Genomic DNA, 16,771 nt, shown 5'->3' on the forward strand with positions numbered 1-16,771 from the left:
TCTTACATGGGGATATGATTCTTTTTTGTGTGGCTATTTCAGTAGCTGCATCTTGTATTAAAGAGCACAAATGCTTCATTATGGATCATTTGTTTGTCATAAATACAAATATAGAAAACAAGATTCTCTACTGGGGGAGTGAGGGGGAAGTGTTCTGTATTTTCCAAGGGTGAACTTTGAAAGCAAACAAATTTTGGGAGAAAACTTTTGCTCTCATTATTCTACAGTGTCTCATGATTTCTAAGTATGAAACCAATGGGAGTCTCCGTTCCGAATTATCTTTCATTTCTCATTAAATTTGATTTTTAATAATGTTTTTTTTCCTCCATTCTTTCACTGAGGGAATTACTTGGAGTTGCACAGTGCTTGCAAAAAAAAAAAATAGTAAAGAGAAAAAGAAAAAATGTTTATTTGTCTTAGGAATACAAAACCTCCAGAGAGCATAGTAGAGGGGGATAATCTTCTTCCTTTCCCTCCTGGCCACTCACTATCTGATATAGCCCTGAATACCTTTGGCCTTCCAGGTTGCAAGAGCTGTCTCGTGTCAAATTTTTCATTCATCCCCACTTCCTTCTCTGCAGGACTGCTCTCAAAGAGCTCTTCTCCCAGTCTCTACACATATCTGCGATTGCCCTGACCCAAATGCAACATCTTGCATCTTGCCTTGTTGAATCTCATTAAGTTCACGTTTCTCTAGGTCCCTTTGGATGGCATCCCTTCCTTCTACTGTATCAAAGGTACTACTCGGTGTCATCAGCAAACTTGCTAAGGGTGCACTTGGTCCCACTGTCTAGATCATTGATAAAGATAATGAAGAGCATTGTTCACAAGATGGACTCCTGCAGACATCACTTGTGACCAGCCTCTACCTAGCCATAGAGACATTGATCATAATCCTCTTACTGCAGTGATCCAAACAATTCATTATTCAGTGAATAATCTACCCTTCAGATCCATATTTCTCCAATTTAAAGTTAAGAATGTGATGTGGGATGATTTAAAAGGCTTTGCAGAAGTCTATGTAGATTACATCAGTTGCCCTTCATTTGTCTACAGTTGTTGTCACTCCATCATAGAAGCTCACCAGATTGATCAGTTCATCTTTGGTGAAGACATATTGACTGTCTTGAATTACCTCCTTGTCTTGCATATGCCTTAACGTAGCTTCCAGAATAATCTGTTCCATGATCTTCCCAGGCATAGACATCAGGCTCTCCAGTCTGTCGATTCCTAGATGTTGCTTACTACCTTTCTTAAAAACTGGGGGAGTATACAGGATGATAAGTTTTAAGCCTATGTAACTGAGACCCCGCAGCAGTCATTTTAAATTTTTAAGACCTGCCTCTAAGAATCCACTCAGAAATTTGCAGCACATCTTTTGTTTGGTGATACCATATTAGACTCTTTCAAGCATCAGTATCAACAACTTTAAAGCTGCAATTGAAGAGCTGCCCTATTGCCATATTTCCATAGCAATAATAATTATTTTCAGATACTCTGAGGAAAAGGGGCACAAAGAATATATACTCATTAAAAAACAAGCTACTTTTGAATGAAAAATGTATCTAATCACTTGCCTATGGTAATGAATATCCAATCAGGTGCATTCATCACTTTCTACTTCACTGCATTGCCCTTTAAACTGAAACGTAATACTGTTCTTCAGAGACTCAAAGAGCAGATTTTAATTAGCAGTTCAGCATAAACTATGCACTTTTTATGACTAAACGTAGAACATTCCTGAATGTTCTGCTTCAAACTCAGCTTCAAACACACCTGCAACATAATTCCATTGGTGGCAGGGAACTCAATATACACTGGGGATGAATTTGGTCCTCTGAGTTTAAAGCTTGAAGAAAAAATGAAGGAAACCAAGGGAAATAAAGAATATTCAATGAGTTCATGATGCGTATTTATCTTTTTGTTGAATTGCTTCCAAAGGCGTTTTTTTGTTTTTTTGTTTTGTTTTGTTTTGTTTTGTTTTGTTTTGTTTTGTTTTGGAAAAAGGTGTTCAAGATTTTTTTTTTTTTTTGTAAAAAAGATAAAAAAGGAGTCATACCACAGAGGATTATAAAATTATCATATATATTAATCTGATGCAGAGAAAGAAATTTCTGCCAAGATTATAAGATGGTTAAGTAGTAGCTCCCTCTACTCACAGGGAATTTGGAATAATTTAGGCTTCTGTGATCATGAGTGTCCCACCTTTAATATGTTCTTCAGCATTCACATGCCTCTCACATCTCTCCACTCAAGCCTATATTCTTGAGGGATGTTATGAAATAACACGGATGATATTTGAACTGATGGCAACCAAGTCTGCTCCTGATTGTTGCGTGACCGACTAATCAATCTCAAAATTAGGTTAGCCAATTTCATATCAGCTACATCAGATACAGTGTTGTTGTACAAAACATGATTTCGTAAGAAGTTTTCATAGGGGTCCACTGTCCACTACAACAAACTGCTTTAAGCAGTGATTTTTTTTCCAGGTACTTGTTCAATCCTCCTTGTACAAACACTTTAGTACACAGATAAGGAAATTAAACAGGAAGGAACAAAAATTACTGACTCACTGAACTGATTAATAGTTGACAACCATTAAATATGCTTCCTTCACACAGAGCATCAGCAGTAGCCAATACTTTGCTAAGAATGTTGGGAATCTAATCACTTTATTCTTTATAATATTTTTCATCGTAACTAAGCTTTTCCCACTAATTTACAGTGAGCAAGCCTGTCTAATTAAGCTCGCTGACAACAGGCTGAGGTTTCAGTTAAGGGCAAAACAATGCATGCAAGACATTGATCCAACAATGCATCCATTCAAACACACTACTATTTTGGTGTCTTTATAAAAGCATTTTTTATAAGTTGAAATTACTTGGGAGAAGGCAGGTGAATATCATCTATGACTAGTAGGCACTGTCGTACTAAAAATAAAATAATTGAGATTTGTTTTAAAGTAAATTCACCAATAAAAATATAAATAATTTGTTGATTCTATTGTTATCACAGTACAACATTCACTACAAGAATATAGTAGTTTATTTATTTATTTTTATTACTGCTGTAGTATGTTGAATATATCCTTATTTGTGTCTGGAGTAGATCTCTTTACCCTGGCATCTTACTGAAGTGCAGTACTCCCTCCAACTCTGGTTTCACACCACTCGCACTACCTGGCTCACATCAGTATTCTCATGGTAGTTTATTCCCAGCTAAATACTCCCTTGCCTCTTCATTGCACATGACTAATCTCTAACTTCAGTGACTTTTCTAGTGTTTCCAGTTCTTTGCCCTGTCTGTCCCACACAATATTAGAACAAGAGGGTAAACTGAGATAGTTATTTTCCTTTTCCTCTTTTCTGCATAAGCACGAGGGTGATTATTAACATATGTGTATTCTCTACATTCAAGTGTTTTGAGCAGTATATATATAGCCAAGCATGGAATAGCCCAGCTGAGATTTTGAGGACTACCTTAACTGTTGATCAGAAGGCATCTCATTTGAGTCTAGAAAGTCATGGAGACTGTTTCAAAGCATAAATGATTTCATTAATTGTGGTTAGTTTTAAAGACATAAAGTCACATTTCTGAATTCAAAGCTTACCTGCTCGCAATTTGCAGTTTCTAGAATTTTTAAAAGAATACATTTTCTTCCAAGACATATTTGCTTCGCCTTCTCTGAGAAAGAGCTAAACTGTTGAGTTTCTATAAATAAACGGACTTAACAACAAAACTAAGGCAGTGATCCAACCTGACAATTCTCAGTCCATAATTAGATTCTGAAACAACCATGAGAGGGTTATTTCAGTGTCAGAAAAGCAAAGCTACCCACCAAGTGATATTATTAATAATTCCTAATATTTTTCCATTAATTTCAATGAAATTTTATTTTGCATAAGAATTACATAAATAAAATCTCATATATGCTAAAAGGAGAATTAAAAAACCCTGAATATATTATAGGATAGATCTCCAGTCTTTGGTGATGCTTTTCATATTTCTCTGGGAACAGGATATAGAAATATGCTTGTCTGTACAAAGGATTGTGACATAGAGCTGTTACACTCTATGCAGTACTACATGACTTAAATATTTTAAGATGTATAAAAAGAAGATAACATTTTCAAAGGCATCTAAGAAATTTGGATATACAAGGGTTTTTTTAATTATTTTCTGCAGTTGTATGCTTTCAGTGGTAGGGAGTAATAAAAGAAAGTCTCATAATACTATTAGAGACACATAATCCCTTTTCATCTTTCTATATATTAATATAAGAGAAATCTGGTATGAAGACTATATTGAGGACACTAAATCAGTCTTTGAAAATACCTACTTTTTTACTGACCATAGAAGGAACAAAGTTTTTCATGAGATGATGTTTCACAGGAGCCTATCCTAGTGCTGTGTGATGAAACTCCAACCTTGACAATGAATCCCTACTCAATACTACAATAAGCCACAGGTATGTATTATTTGACTGAAGCCAGCACCACTAACTTAGTCATATTTAAGAGGCAGAGGTCTTGGCAAGTCTATATATAAATATGAATATAGGAAAAAACTCAGGAAAGTCTTTACAATCCTAAGAATATAGTGAATATAACTTTTCTGATTAATCATCTGTTTTACAGCTGCATGTGCAGAAGTCCCAGTAGTATTTCTTATTAGTTAAATCGAGCTTCAACACATTTGCAACTTTTAAACTGGAAATTGCAAAATTTCTGTGTTTTTTTTTTTTTTTTTATCATTAAGTCTATAAGATTTTTAACAGAAGTGATATGAAAATGAAGGCATTAAAACTAGATATCCGTTGTAAGGAGAGAATCACAATATCCAAAGAGCATGTACCTCAGCAAAACTCCTTTAGAAACATTATCAGGATAACACATTAATCATATTATCCAGGAATATTACCCAGAGATAGGATTAGACAAAGAAAGGATTGGGTTATATAATTATAATTTAATTTGCTCTTTTGGCAGAAAAGTTTGTTCCTGAGCTGGAGCTCAGCCTGCATCACAGAAGTCAACAAAATAAATGTAATTATATTTAAAATCAATAGGAAATGTAACCAATGTTATATTGTATTTGTCACTGAACATCTTTAAATGGAGGTTCTCCATCAATGTTCTCATTTCACAGTATTTAAAGGCTGAAACATTTGTAAGATATTTTTTTCACATTGATATTCCAATTAGCAATATCTGCTTGCTTAACTAAGATGAGATTGAGTACAGTTAAAATTGAGATTGGCAACAGATTGACACATTATTGGTTGATTAATCTACTGAAAAAATGTAGCAATGAAAGAAGTTTCTTCATGTGACCATTTTATTAGTTATCATTGATAAATGGATACTACAAATCCTATGCAAACTTCCAGGATTTCCATAATTATTAACTCATCTCATGTCTTTTACAGTGAGTATGTGCAAATTCCTGCATCCGTGAGTAAAATGTACACACTGGCCAAGAATCTCTGCTAAAAATAAGGAATAAAATAGGTAGGTATTAGTCCTTTATCACATTTTGATGTGTATGTTTTACAGAAATGCACAGCTAATGCTGATATGCTTTTACTGACATAACGATAATACATGAAATTTCTCCGTAGATTTACAACTGGCATTTGTTATAAAATAAAGGTACAGCAGGAAAATCACTGTTAAAAATATGTCACTGTTAGTGACTAAGGTTAAGTTGTGACAATACAGTATTTCTTCTGTGTCCTAATAAATATTTAGAAAGAAGCCTGTGCAACTTGAGTAAAAGCTTGAAATAAAGGATTTGTGTCTGATCCAACAGTCTAAGATCCCAGAGGGAAAAACAAACTGAAAACAATTGAAAATTAAAAATGAATGATATACTTCATGTATTGATAGGAATTTTTATAGCAATTAAGTAGTTCATTTCTGTTAGTTTCTGTCTACACTTTTTTTTTTTTTACAATTTTTTTTCATTTAATCCAGTAGCTGTATATTGCCTTAGTGATTATATGCTCAAATATTAGCATAAGAACTTTAAACTGTTCACAATCCTAATTAAACCTAATATTATTTAGAGGGCTGTTACCATGCTTGGTAGAGCTGGTTACCATCACTGAATTAAATGGAATTTCTTACTCTACAGAAGTTTTATTGAATTTATGTGTCATAGATGTACTCATAACTAAAAAGAGGGCAGAAAGATGCCAGACACAGAGGTGATGCAATCTGTATGAGAGACAGATTTTGATGTCCATGTAGTAAATATACATACCACTTCGCTGACAAAGACGTTTCTGTTAGGTACAAAAAAGAAAAGGAATAGAAATGGTCCTCAGTTATATACTGAAAAATACAGTGCAATAATTGCTAAGCCATTATACCATGACTCTGTGCACTTCTTGATTAGATCACTTTCTGAAACAACGATTTACCATCTTTGCCTACTGTAATAATTTTTATTCCTCTCCAGGAGGAATAAGAATTCTAATGAAACACTTAGAAAAAACAATGAATAAATCATTGAGTTAATCCCCCTTGATAACACATGTACCAAAAAACCTAATTCTTAATTTCCATTCACACACATAAAAAAAGAATTTTTCATTAAAATTAAAATAGCAGATGTGAGGTGTTTTTATTAAAATTGATGGCAAGTAATAAGTTTTTAAAAGCTTTTAATACTATATATGCTATCTAAGATAGGAGTAAAATATTCCCATTGGACTGAACTGTGATGCTTAATAGTGATTTTTAGTGACTAAGATTTCATTTTCTCCATTATATTAAAAAGTGAGAAAGAAAATAAAGGCACTAACACAACATCTCAAGCCTCATTATACATTCTTTGTTCAAGAGACTTACTGAATGTCATAGACAGTTATCCAGCAGTCAGTACAAGAGAAGAAAAGGAAAAATCTTTACTTTCAAAATATTCAAAGAATGTAATCAAATAAACTGTTCATTTAATATTTTTTTTCACTTGTGTTTGTGTTCATTTCATTTCATTAATTTATTATATTTAATTATGTTCATTTTATCTCGTAAAAAACACTGCTATATTGTTCTCAATGTGTTTCTCTATAAATTTTCACAAAGCCCACAGAATTATGCTGTTGACTCCACAGCTTCTTTAAGAAAAATAATGAAGTTATAAAATCTGTTTTTCAATATTAGAGTACAAATGAGAGCTTTCATGCAATATCCCACAGAAAATACGAAAGCTCAGTTATCTGAAGCGTCAAAATGCAATGCAAGGCATTCAAACTGAAGGTTTGGAAATAATTTTCTTTCCTTAACTTTCTGTTACTAGAAATAATTAAAAGAAACCCTTGGTATCATACCAGATTTCCTAGCTGTCCATGTATTGTCACACATGCAAATATGATCAAATGTTGCAATTACTTGAATCATAATATTGATTATTAATTATTAATATTTTTATTGATTTAATTGATTATTAATTATTATTTAAATTATTAAATTACTTGTCATAATAGAATGGAACAAGTCAGAGGGATTAAAGCATTTTCAAGATGTTAACAGCATCCTTGAGACATGATAGTGGTCTTGATAGATCTGTTAACTGACAGAATATGCTACTTCTTATATTCTTATAGTCTTGTTACAATGCTTTGCTTCTTGGCTATCAGTCAAACTTTAAAGTGCAAAAGCAAAGATGTAGGGAAGCTAAGAGAAGCACAGCTTAAAATGGGAGACAAGAAAAATGAAGAAAGCGTATGCCCTAAGCAACTGCAAGGGCTGTGGCAGCAATAAATGTATACTGTCTCTGTAACAACCATGAACCAATGCTCAGGAGTCTTCCTAGATCCAGAAAATAATTCTGTTCTTCACGGCACCCACCTGAAAAAGTGATGAGGGAGAGACATAAAATATAATCCCTCTTCTTGAAGTGATAGACTTTCCATTGAGATGAGCCTGAACATGGTAAGATTCATTGTGCTTGGATTCCAAATGTAACAGTTCTTTCTGCATCTACTCTTTTTACTTACCAAAATGGACATAGATATACACAAACACCTCCTTTCCTCCTTGTGTCTGCTGCACTTAAGCTTGTGTATGACAGTACTTCTGGGCATGATGTTACTTGGGAAGTGATATTTCTGAACATACTATTAAATTTCTTGAAGTGGTATTTTAGAAAACAGAAGGTAAAATCCAAATAAGAACATAAATGTGGAAAGCAAGCATACAGAAAAATATTAACTGAAAATCTAAGTAAAATATTAATTGGAAATAATTAGTCCACAAAAACAGTTTTACCAACATTATATTAGAACCTGAAAGTCTCATGTGAATTTCATCACATTTGGATACAGCTTGTACATATATCCGCAAAATTAAAGACTAATGCCATGGAACATTTGGGATTAAAATAAAAAGGTCTCAAATGTTTAAACAGCCCTGAAAACCTCTCCTGACCCTATGTTTTTATCATACCTATGTTTTTACCAAAATATTCAGTATTTAATTTTAACATTTGTCTCAAAATTAAGCAAAACAAATTTTCCCTCTTTGAACTTGTTAACTGCCAGTGCATTGCCTGTTCTAGATGTGATCTCCTAAGCAGAAAGCTCTAGCTGTATTTAAGCAGTCAGCATTAGTTTGAAGACTGATACAACTTAAGCATATGGAGTAGCAGACGTCTGCTTTCTATCTAGAGGTATGGTAGATACAGTAGAAAACAAAATATTCAAAGCGAGCGTTTACAAAACAAGGTGGAATGTAAACAACTTAATTCCACTTCATTCTTAGGCAGAGTTTCATATTCCAGGATGATATGATCCAGGTAACAGAGATGGCTAGTGTTAGTTTTTAAGAACTCCAGATTACTTACTTCCACTGCATCATCTCTATATTGAAATACATTTTATTTTCTTTAGAAAAGTAATCACATCAGAGGTGATCAGATTTTCCAGAGGCAGGAGTTTCTGTCACTTCAGCTAGATGCTCCATACTTCACACTTTGATGAGCAGATCAACACACCAAAACATAGGTTGAACGTATAATACATGCCAGCTCATTCCTTCTTGCACAGATAATAAATTAAACATTTTTAAAATGAGAGCTGTGTGGAATGAAATATAAAATATATACAGAGATGTATTTAGAATCCCATGTGTATGACAAATTGAATCCTTCTAGCTTTATTCCATAGTGGTCATAAAAAAATACTTTCAAGAACCAGTAGATGCATAAATTATTCCCTCAAGCCTACACAGATCTGGTGTATGATGAATGTAGGAGGTTGAGTGAGAGTAGCTTATATGCCAAGGAGTAAGAAAAAAGGGAAGAATGACAAAGAACAAATTTAATAATAGGAAAGAGGGGGTTAGTTGATTTACACATTCTTATAGTTTCTCTTCTCAAAGTATGCATAGTGGTTGCATTTTTACTTCTTTGCATCTTAGACAAGCAGACATTATTGGAACTGAAGGAGCCTACTGGTTATATTTTATTTTGATTTTTTTCATCTTTTCCAATGAACTTATATTTTTAAACGACACTTGTAGAGTAAAACCAAAGCACTTTACTGATCACGGTATTTTTAAGCTACTTTTTCACCAAATTCAAGAATGACAGTATAAGACATCAGGGTTACCTTTGCTGCCTACATGATGCAGAACTAGTCCTGTATTCATCTAGGTACCTTAAATTTACAAGGCACAATAAAATATTTGTATGTCTTTTAAAAATAAACTTTCATATTCACTGGATATTTGTATTTGCATGATTGCAATCAGGCTGATATAAGGGCTGTCCCAAATGAATTGCCTCCTATTTTATTACGTTGGCCCGCAAGTCAGCAGTGAATGTTAATGATATAGCTGTACAGATTGAACCTTCCCACCAGTATTCCATTATATTTTGTCATCTTGTGATATGTGGCAGCAGAGGGGCAGTCTGACAGCATGACATCTGACATAGAAGTGTGTAGGAAGCAAGGGTGTGGCACTGGATTCCTCCATGTAGAAAAAAAATTGCACCCACTGGCATTTATTGATACTTTCTGAACATTTATAAAAACCAAACAGTGAATGATAATACAGTGAGGTGGTGCAGATTTTTATGAGTGTGGCATGCAGGCTCTTGTTCATCACTGGAGAAAATGCATAAGCTAATGGTGATGATTGTATTGAATAATAGTGTTTTGTAGCTGAGAATTTGCTCTATCAAATAGTGGTATTGTGCTCTTTGTATCTGTTGTAGTTTCCATTGACATAAATAGGAGGCATTACTTCTGTAGTACCCTACATATGCCAATTTTCACAATAGTGCTTGAGAAAGGACAACCATGACTCTTTAAAAGAAGTAACTAACCACTGACTGAGCAAATCTACACAGAAACGTATATTAGCATGGCTTGACTGGTTGTAGTGCATCTGTTCAAAACCATGGTAAGGGCCGAGCAGCGCAGCTGCCATTCAGAAAAAGTTCAGATGTTCCAAAAACAAATTCATCAGATGTGCATAATGCACTCAGGTAGTAGACAACATGACGTATGAGGGATGTTATATTCATTCAGTTTTGCATCCAACGTCTTTGACTGCAGTCCAGTGAGAACAACGAACATTTTCATGGCACAGAGCACTAATTATCTGCTAATTATTGGTTATTTTTGTGCTATTAGTTATAAATACAAATATCATTGCGCATTTTATTTATTTTGCTGACTGACAACTTTAGCATTCTTCACATTTTGTATGGAGAACATGTGAGTGTGCTAAATGAAGTCCAAAAGTCACATGATTTCTGTATTTACTGTGAAGGTAAAAGGGACTCACATTTTACTGTTACGGAACTGGTAAGTACACTTCATCTTCTGAGGAATAACATGCCTATTTTTTACACTGTCTCTACATCCTTTTTTTTTTTTTTTAAATCACATAAAGATTAGGTTATCTTTTTGTGTCTTCTCTTAATACAATTTTCCACCTGTCCTGTTGTTTTTTTGTTTTTGTTTTTGTTTCTAACATCAACCCAAATCAGTGTAATTCTCTCTACTTCAGTAATAGAGATTGTATGTGCCTTTCTTTTCTTTGAGACAACCACACATAGTCACCTTTCAGTTTAAAATCAGGAACCCAGCATATAATTATTCATTATTCATTATTCATTGGTCCAGAGAAGGGCCACAAAGATAATCAAAGGGCTGAGGAAGCTGGGCTTGTTCAGTCTGGACAGAATGAGGCTATGGGGTGACCTCATTGCAGCCTTTCAGTACCTAAAGGGAGCCTACAAACAGGAGGGGAGTCAAATCTTTGAAAGGGTTGATAACAGCAGGACAAGGGGAAATGGTTTTAAGTTGAGGGAGGGAAGATTCAGGTTGGATGTAAGGGGGAAGTTCTTTGCTGTGAGAGTGGTGAGGTGCTGGAACAGGCTGCACAGAGAGGTTGTGGATGCCCTGTCCCTGGAGGTGTTTGAGGTAAGGCTGGATGGGGCCTTGGGCAGCCTGGTTTAGTATTAAATGTGGAGGTTGGTGGCCCTACCTGTGGCAAGGGGTTGGAGATTCATGATCCTTGAGGTCCCTTCCAACCCAGATCATTCTGTGATTCTGTGATTCTGTGATTACTTTTCTACTATACAGTTTTTCTATCCACAAGAATAATGTTTGACATCTGCTTTTCAGTTGTAGAGTAGAAGTCTAGTTGCCAATGTCTTCCTTGTGTAGGACAATGTGTGCCTTGTCAATGTTAAGCCATTAACCTGCTCTGAAAAGCGTGTTTTACTGAGAAAGATAATCCAATGCAAAACATATTATCTTAAGTGACTGTTAAACAAATTTCAGGTAACAAACTGGTCTATAAGTATGTAAATTTTGGTTGCCTATGATGGATGAAATAGATTCCATACAAACTGTCTGAATGTATATTTCTGTGAAAGATGACACTAGAAAAATGAGATTTTAGTTTTCATTTCATTTGGGATCATGAGTCAGAAATGCCCTTGAAGAAATCAGTCATTCTTGTTTTATTCCATATATTCTGTTGAAGGTAAATCTGTTTAAAGGTCTATTCTTAACATGGCATGACAACCTGCAGCTTTCTCTATGTGAAAATGTAATAATGAAGAACAAATATCAAGAACAAAAATGAGGGACAATTCTCCGTAACTATGAAAAGAGCAGTCATGGGTAGGAAAAGATTATATTTTCTTTCAGAACAGGCCTGTAGTTGTCAGAATAGGCTGCTCCCTCTTCTGGTAGGGTAACATTAGATGTTAGACAGGTAATTATGCCCAGTGATTTAATGCTAAGTCAGATGCAGAACTCGGAAGAGGTAAAACTGGGTGAAAACTGAAAGAATTTTGATGTTATAGTGCACTATATTTCAGAGAAAAATCCAGATACTAGAATGAAAGCTATGAGTCTTTCTTAAAATTTATTCTCAACCCAATCATATCAAGCAAATCTAGGTAAGAGCTCAGTTAAGCATACAGAAACAAAACACAGAAGAACATCAACTATGAAACAAGCAGCTATGTTCAATTTAAGATGTTTTGCTTGGGAAAGAATTTCTCACTAGGCAATCAGTTCTTTTAATCTGTCTTTAGCTTGCACAGATAGTTAAAATGAAAAATGTTTACAGCCAAGATATTATATAGGTGCAGCTAATTTGTTCAATTGGAACAAACAACTACAAACATCTAAAGCAAATTCTCCTGAGCTACTTAGTATGATGTTCTGTACTGGGAAGCCAAAAACATCATCTGTCATTCCAAAATGAACTATACTCCTAGATGGAGAGGTATCACATGCATTTTTTTCTTTTTTAATATGCTTAAAAAAAGACAATGAAATAAGTTATTGCAGAATGGTAAGACTCACTTTTCTCAAAGATTCTCCAAGTTAGATAATTTCTTATTCTGTGATGATAACATAACTCAGGACATGATAGTTCATGCATACTGAATAATTCACATGAGTAATTCTTCTGGGAAAAATCATCAGACACACTTCAGGTTAGCACAGAAGTTATTTAAAAATTTTCAGTTCCCATGAAGGTAGCAGCCAAAGAGTGACCCAATTACATTGATATCAGGAGCTGAAATACATCTAGTTGTAGATGCTAAGGGGTAAAATATATCTAATTGCCTTGTACTTCATTTGAATCTCTAATCAGCTTTAAAATTTCATAAACAGTAAATAAGACAAAGAGCAATGACTCCAGCAAACCAGCTTTTAAAATTCTGTGTAATGAAATGGAGAATGAATGGTAGGGATAACTGTGAACAGCTGTTCATAACATCACATTCAGACTGCAGTGTAATACTCCTGCTCACACTCTGACTAAAGTTGCAGTAATCAACTACATTAGTCATAACTATTCACCTCTGTGTGACTAGGACTATGTTAATTCTAGACAATGAAGAGCAATGGCATAATTCTTTTTATTTCACTCATTTTTTGTCGAAAATACATCCCTTTATCCTTTGGAAATTTGCCCCTACTTCTACAACTCTCCGCTCTTAAAAAAGAGTGGGCTGGTGCCGACTCTTAACTAAGCGAACTAGAAAGCACCATTAGCTCTGGCACGTTTCTCATGCCATGCCACTTCTCTCTCCCCAGTTTTCTCCCAACCTTCCTGAGCTCTTTATTGCTATGGAGGGTCACGCTTCTGTTTACACTGACTGTACTTAACTGCCAACACTCATCTTCCTGCTAAGGGGTTCTAATAATGTCAAGGATCAATGGACTGCTGAGATGAAGTCAAGTAGAAAACAGAAATATAATGAAATATCAGTACACACAGAATAGCCCTCGAATCCACTTTCCAATGAAGAAAAAAAAAAAAAAAAAAAAAAAAAAGCTTTCCCTGACTGATACTGACAAATTTTGCACTATTCACACTGCTGAAATCTGTAGCATTAAAAACTGAAGCAAAGTGCTCAGAGCCGTGTTGCAATTTTATAGAGGGCTACAATTCTAGATGTCTCTGTTTAGATAATATTTGATAGAATCAACTGAAAACATGGCAGAATTATTGCATTAAGATGGGTGTGCTTTTGAGATACATAGTTAATCTCAAAGGGGAGGAAATAGTTATTGCTATCTTTGTGTACTAGATTCCCTGAGAAGCAAAAATTGGCATAAGGATGACATATTGCTCTGATCATTTTAATTAAAGCTTGTAATGCCTCAGTAAATACCTAAAAACAAATATCACTCTAGTCAGCTGTTCTCTCACTCCTTCACTCGTCTTTCCTCCCCAGACATACACTGCATACAGAATGAAGAGAAATGAAGACCTAACCATAAGCCTTCAGCAGCTATAGGTCTTCTTTCAGTATTTTAAATGTGTCAGAGCATAGCCCTTTGCCAGGTATTCTTTGCAACACAGAAGATTAGGTTCAATCTTCCTGGGGGGTGCTTCAAAACTAAAGAGGATAGCAAGGATCTTTCCCAGAGCCAGTCTCCTGGTGACTGAAATAAAATTTCCTTGGATAAATGCCTAATCAAATTTGAAGACACAAAATACTGCTTAGCAAAGCACTTGATAAAGACCAGACATATCCAGATACAATAAAAAATGTTTCCATGATCACAGGAAACTTCAGAAACTGCCATCACTTGTGGCAGAACCACAAGCTTTATACTGGATAACATATGCCCAACAGTATTTCTTTCTCATTTCCTATGTTTCTTCTCAACTCCAGTAGTTCCTTAGGCCCCTAACACTCTAAAGCACACTCCTTTCTTTGATGCCAGTCCCTCTGATTGCCAAACCAAAAAATGCACATTTCATCCATTATCTGTGCATTGCAGACAATATTATACTGCAGATCAGCTCCTGAAAGTTTCATTAGTGGTGCCTATATAATATTCACAAACATGTGCACTGGCTCATCTTTCACATCAGGATTTATTCAGTAGATGGTCCAGCTGGTTTGCTCCAAGCTGGGAAAAAGTTACAAACCAGCTGGGAACTTATTTACAGGAACAGTCTGGTTAGTATGAAAGAAAACAAGAACAGCAAAAAAAGATTTCAGAACTGCTAACACTGGAGGTGAAACTGTGAATGTAAGTCTTCTCTTAGTTACTGGCTAGTATTAAGAAAATGTAACTGATTTAACTAAGATGTGTTTGTTCAGTAGTGAAGCAAACAAATAGGGAAGATAGAAGAAAACATTTTTCTCACAGTCAAAACAAACGTTTTTAAAGAATTAGAAATTTTGTATGTAAACATTGTGACAAAACTTCAGTAGATATTGCGTAGATAACAGTGTTGGAACACTGAAGTATAAAGCTCTGCTTAACTATGGCCCACAGTTATTCATGTAGCTGAAGTGCAAATATCCAAAGAAAACTGGATCTAACCTTTTCCTTGCTGTCTTGATTACTGTACCTGGGTAACACCGTTCTTTATATTATAAATTATCGGTGAGCATCACAACACTTATAAGAAAAGTAAAGTACTGATAGAGCACGCAAACAAAAGTGCAAACAGTGCATGTGAAGTTAATTATGTAAACTTGAAAGCTAAAAAAATAAGGACTCCCTCATATTTGTCATGACTCCCAGCATTGATGGGATTATTTCATATACAATTTACTGTAGCAGTATGAGCTACAGACCTGAAGTAAAATCAAATGATATCAACAGAAGCTGTTAAAGACTTGTAGCTATACCTGGGATGCTAATGGAATCTGAATCATATCAGCTGCTTTTTCTTTTTTTCTTTTCTGAGTCAAAGATAAGCATCTATTGTGTCTTCTTGATGTTGCCTTGAAAGTGATACAAGATAAAGTGAGCTCCTCAGACTTTGTTGTCCTCTGTCTGTGATCCTGCCAGAAGTCAAGAGGAGAATGATTTCAGACTAAACTTTTTGAAATCCCGAGATTTCCTGGTATAAAGTCTATGACTGTTTCTCTATAAACAGCATTTAACAATAATGTGAGAAATGTGGAGAAATAGAAAAGTGATTTTTAGATAAGCATAGAATTTAGTTGTTTAGGACGTTGTTAATTGTTATGTGTTCATTCTAACTTTTTTTTTCATTATTTGAGTCTATGTATCTAGTAGTAGATATTTCTGCAACTTTTCTGCAGATGGGAAAAGATGCTTTGTCCAAACAAAACAAAAACAGTATAAATTTTTGATTTTTCAAGAGTCTCCACTGCCTGGGGAAAAAAAGTGAACAAACAAACAAACAAGAGAAAACCAACCCACTTGACAGAGAATTTATCCTTGCCTCGGGGTTGTTTTAGGATCCCATGAGATCATCTGCAAATATGAATTTATGGAGATAGTTTTTCTGTGTGGAGTTTTGCAGAATATCATATCCACACTGAATGTGTTTCATATTAGGCAGACAGGAATTCTTTCCCAGAGAGTAAGGAATTCCTACTCATTCATTTTCTGTCTTCCTTTTCCTTTTCCTTTTTTTTTTTTTTTTTTTTTTAACATATATTTTCCCTAAGTAATAAAGTGAAACGAGCAAATGAGAGAAAGGAGATGAACATTCCTGTATCATAGCTCATATGAAAAGGGGTATAGAAAAGGTTGCGTAGCATGCTGCAGACTACATGTAAATTCAGAAATACAAAGAACTTTTACTTAAGTTCCCTCTTTTTTCAGCTCAGGCTGTTCCTATTGTATATTTGCGTTTGCTTCAGTCTTATTTTAGAGGAATGAATATTCAGAAACTTCTCCTAGGAAACACTGTCATATACTCAAAAGCCTTTGGGGTGTTTTTTTCCTCTGTTATTGTGTTTATTCAACATTTATTTTTTCCTTTTTACATTGATATGAGATTAG

The sequence above is a fragment of the Lagopus leucura genome, unplaced genomic scaffold (genome assembly GCF_019238085.1).
Source record: "Lagopus leucura isolate 7727_CA_CO unplaced genomic scaffold, USGS_WTPT01 Super-Scaffold_100008, whole genome shotgun sequence".
Lineage (NCBI taxonomy): Eukaryota > Metazoa > Chordata > Aves > Galliformes > Phasianidae > Lagopus > Lagopus leucura.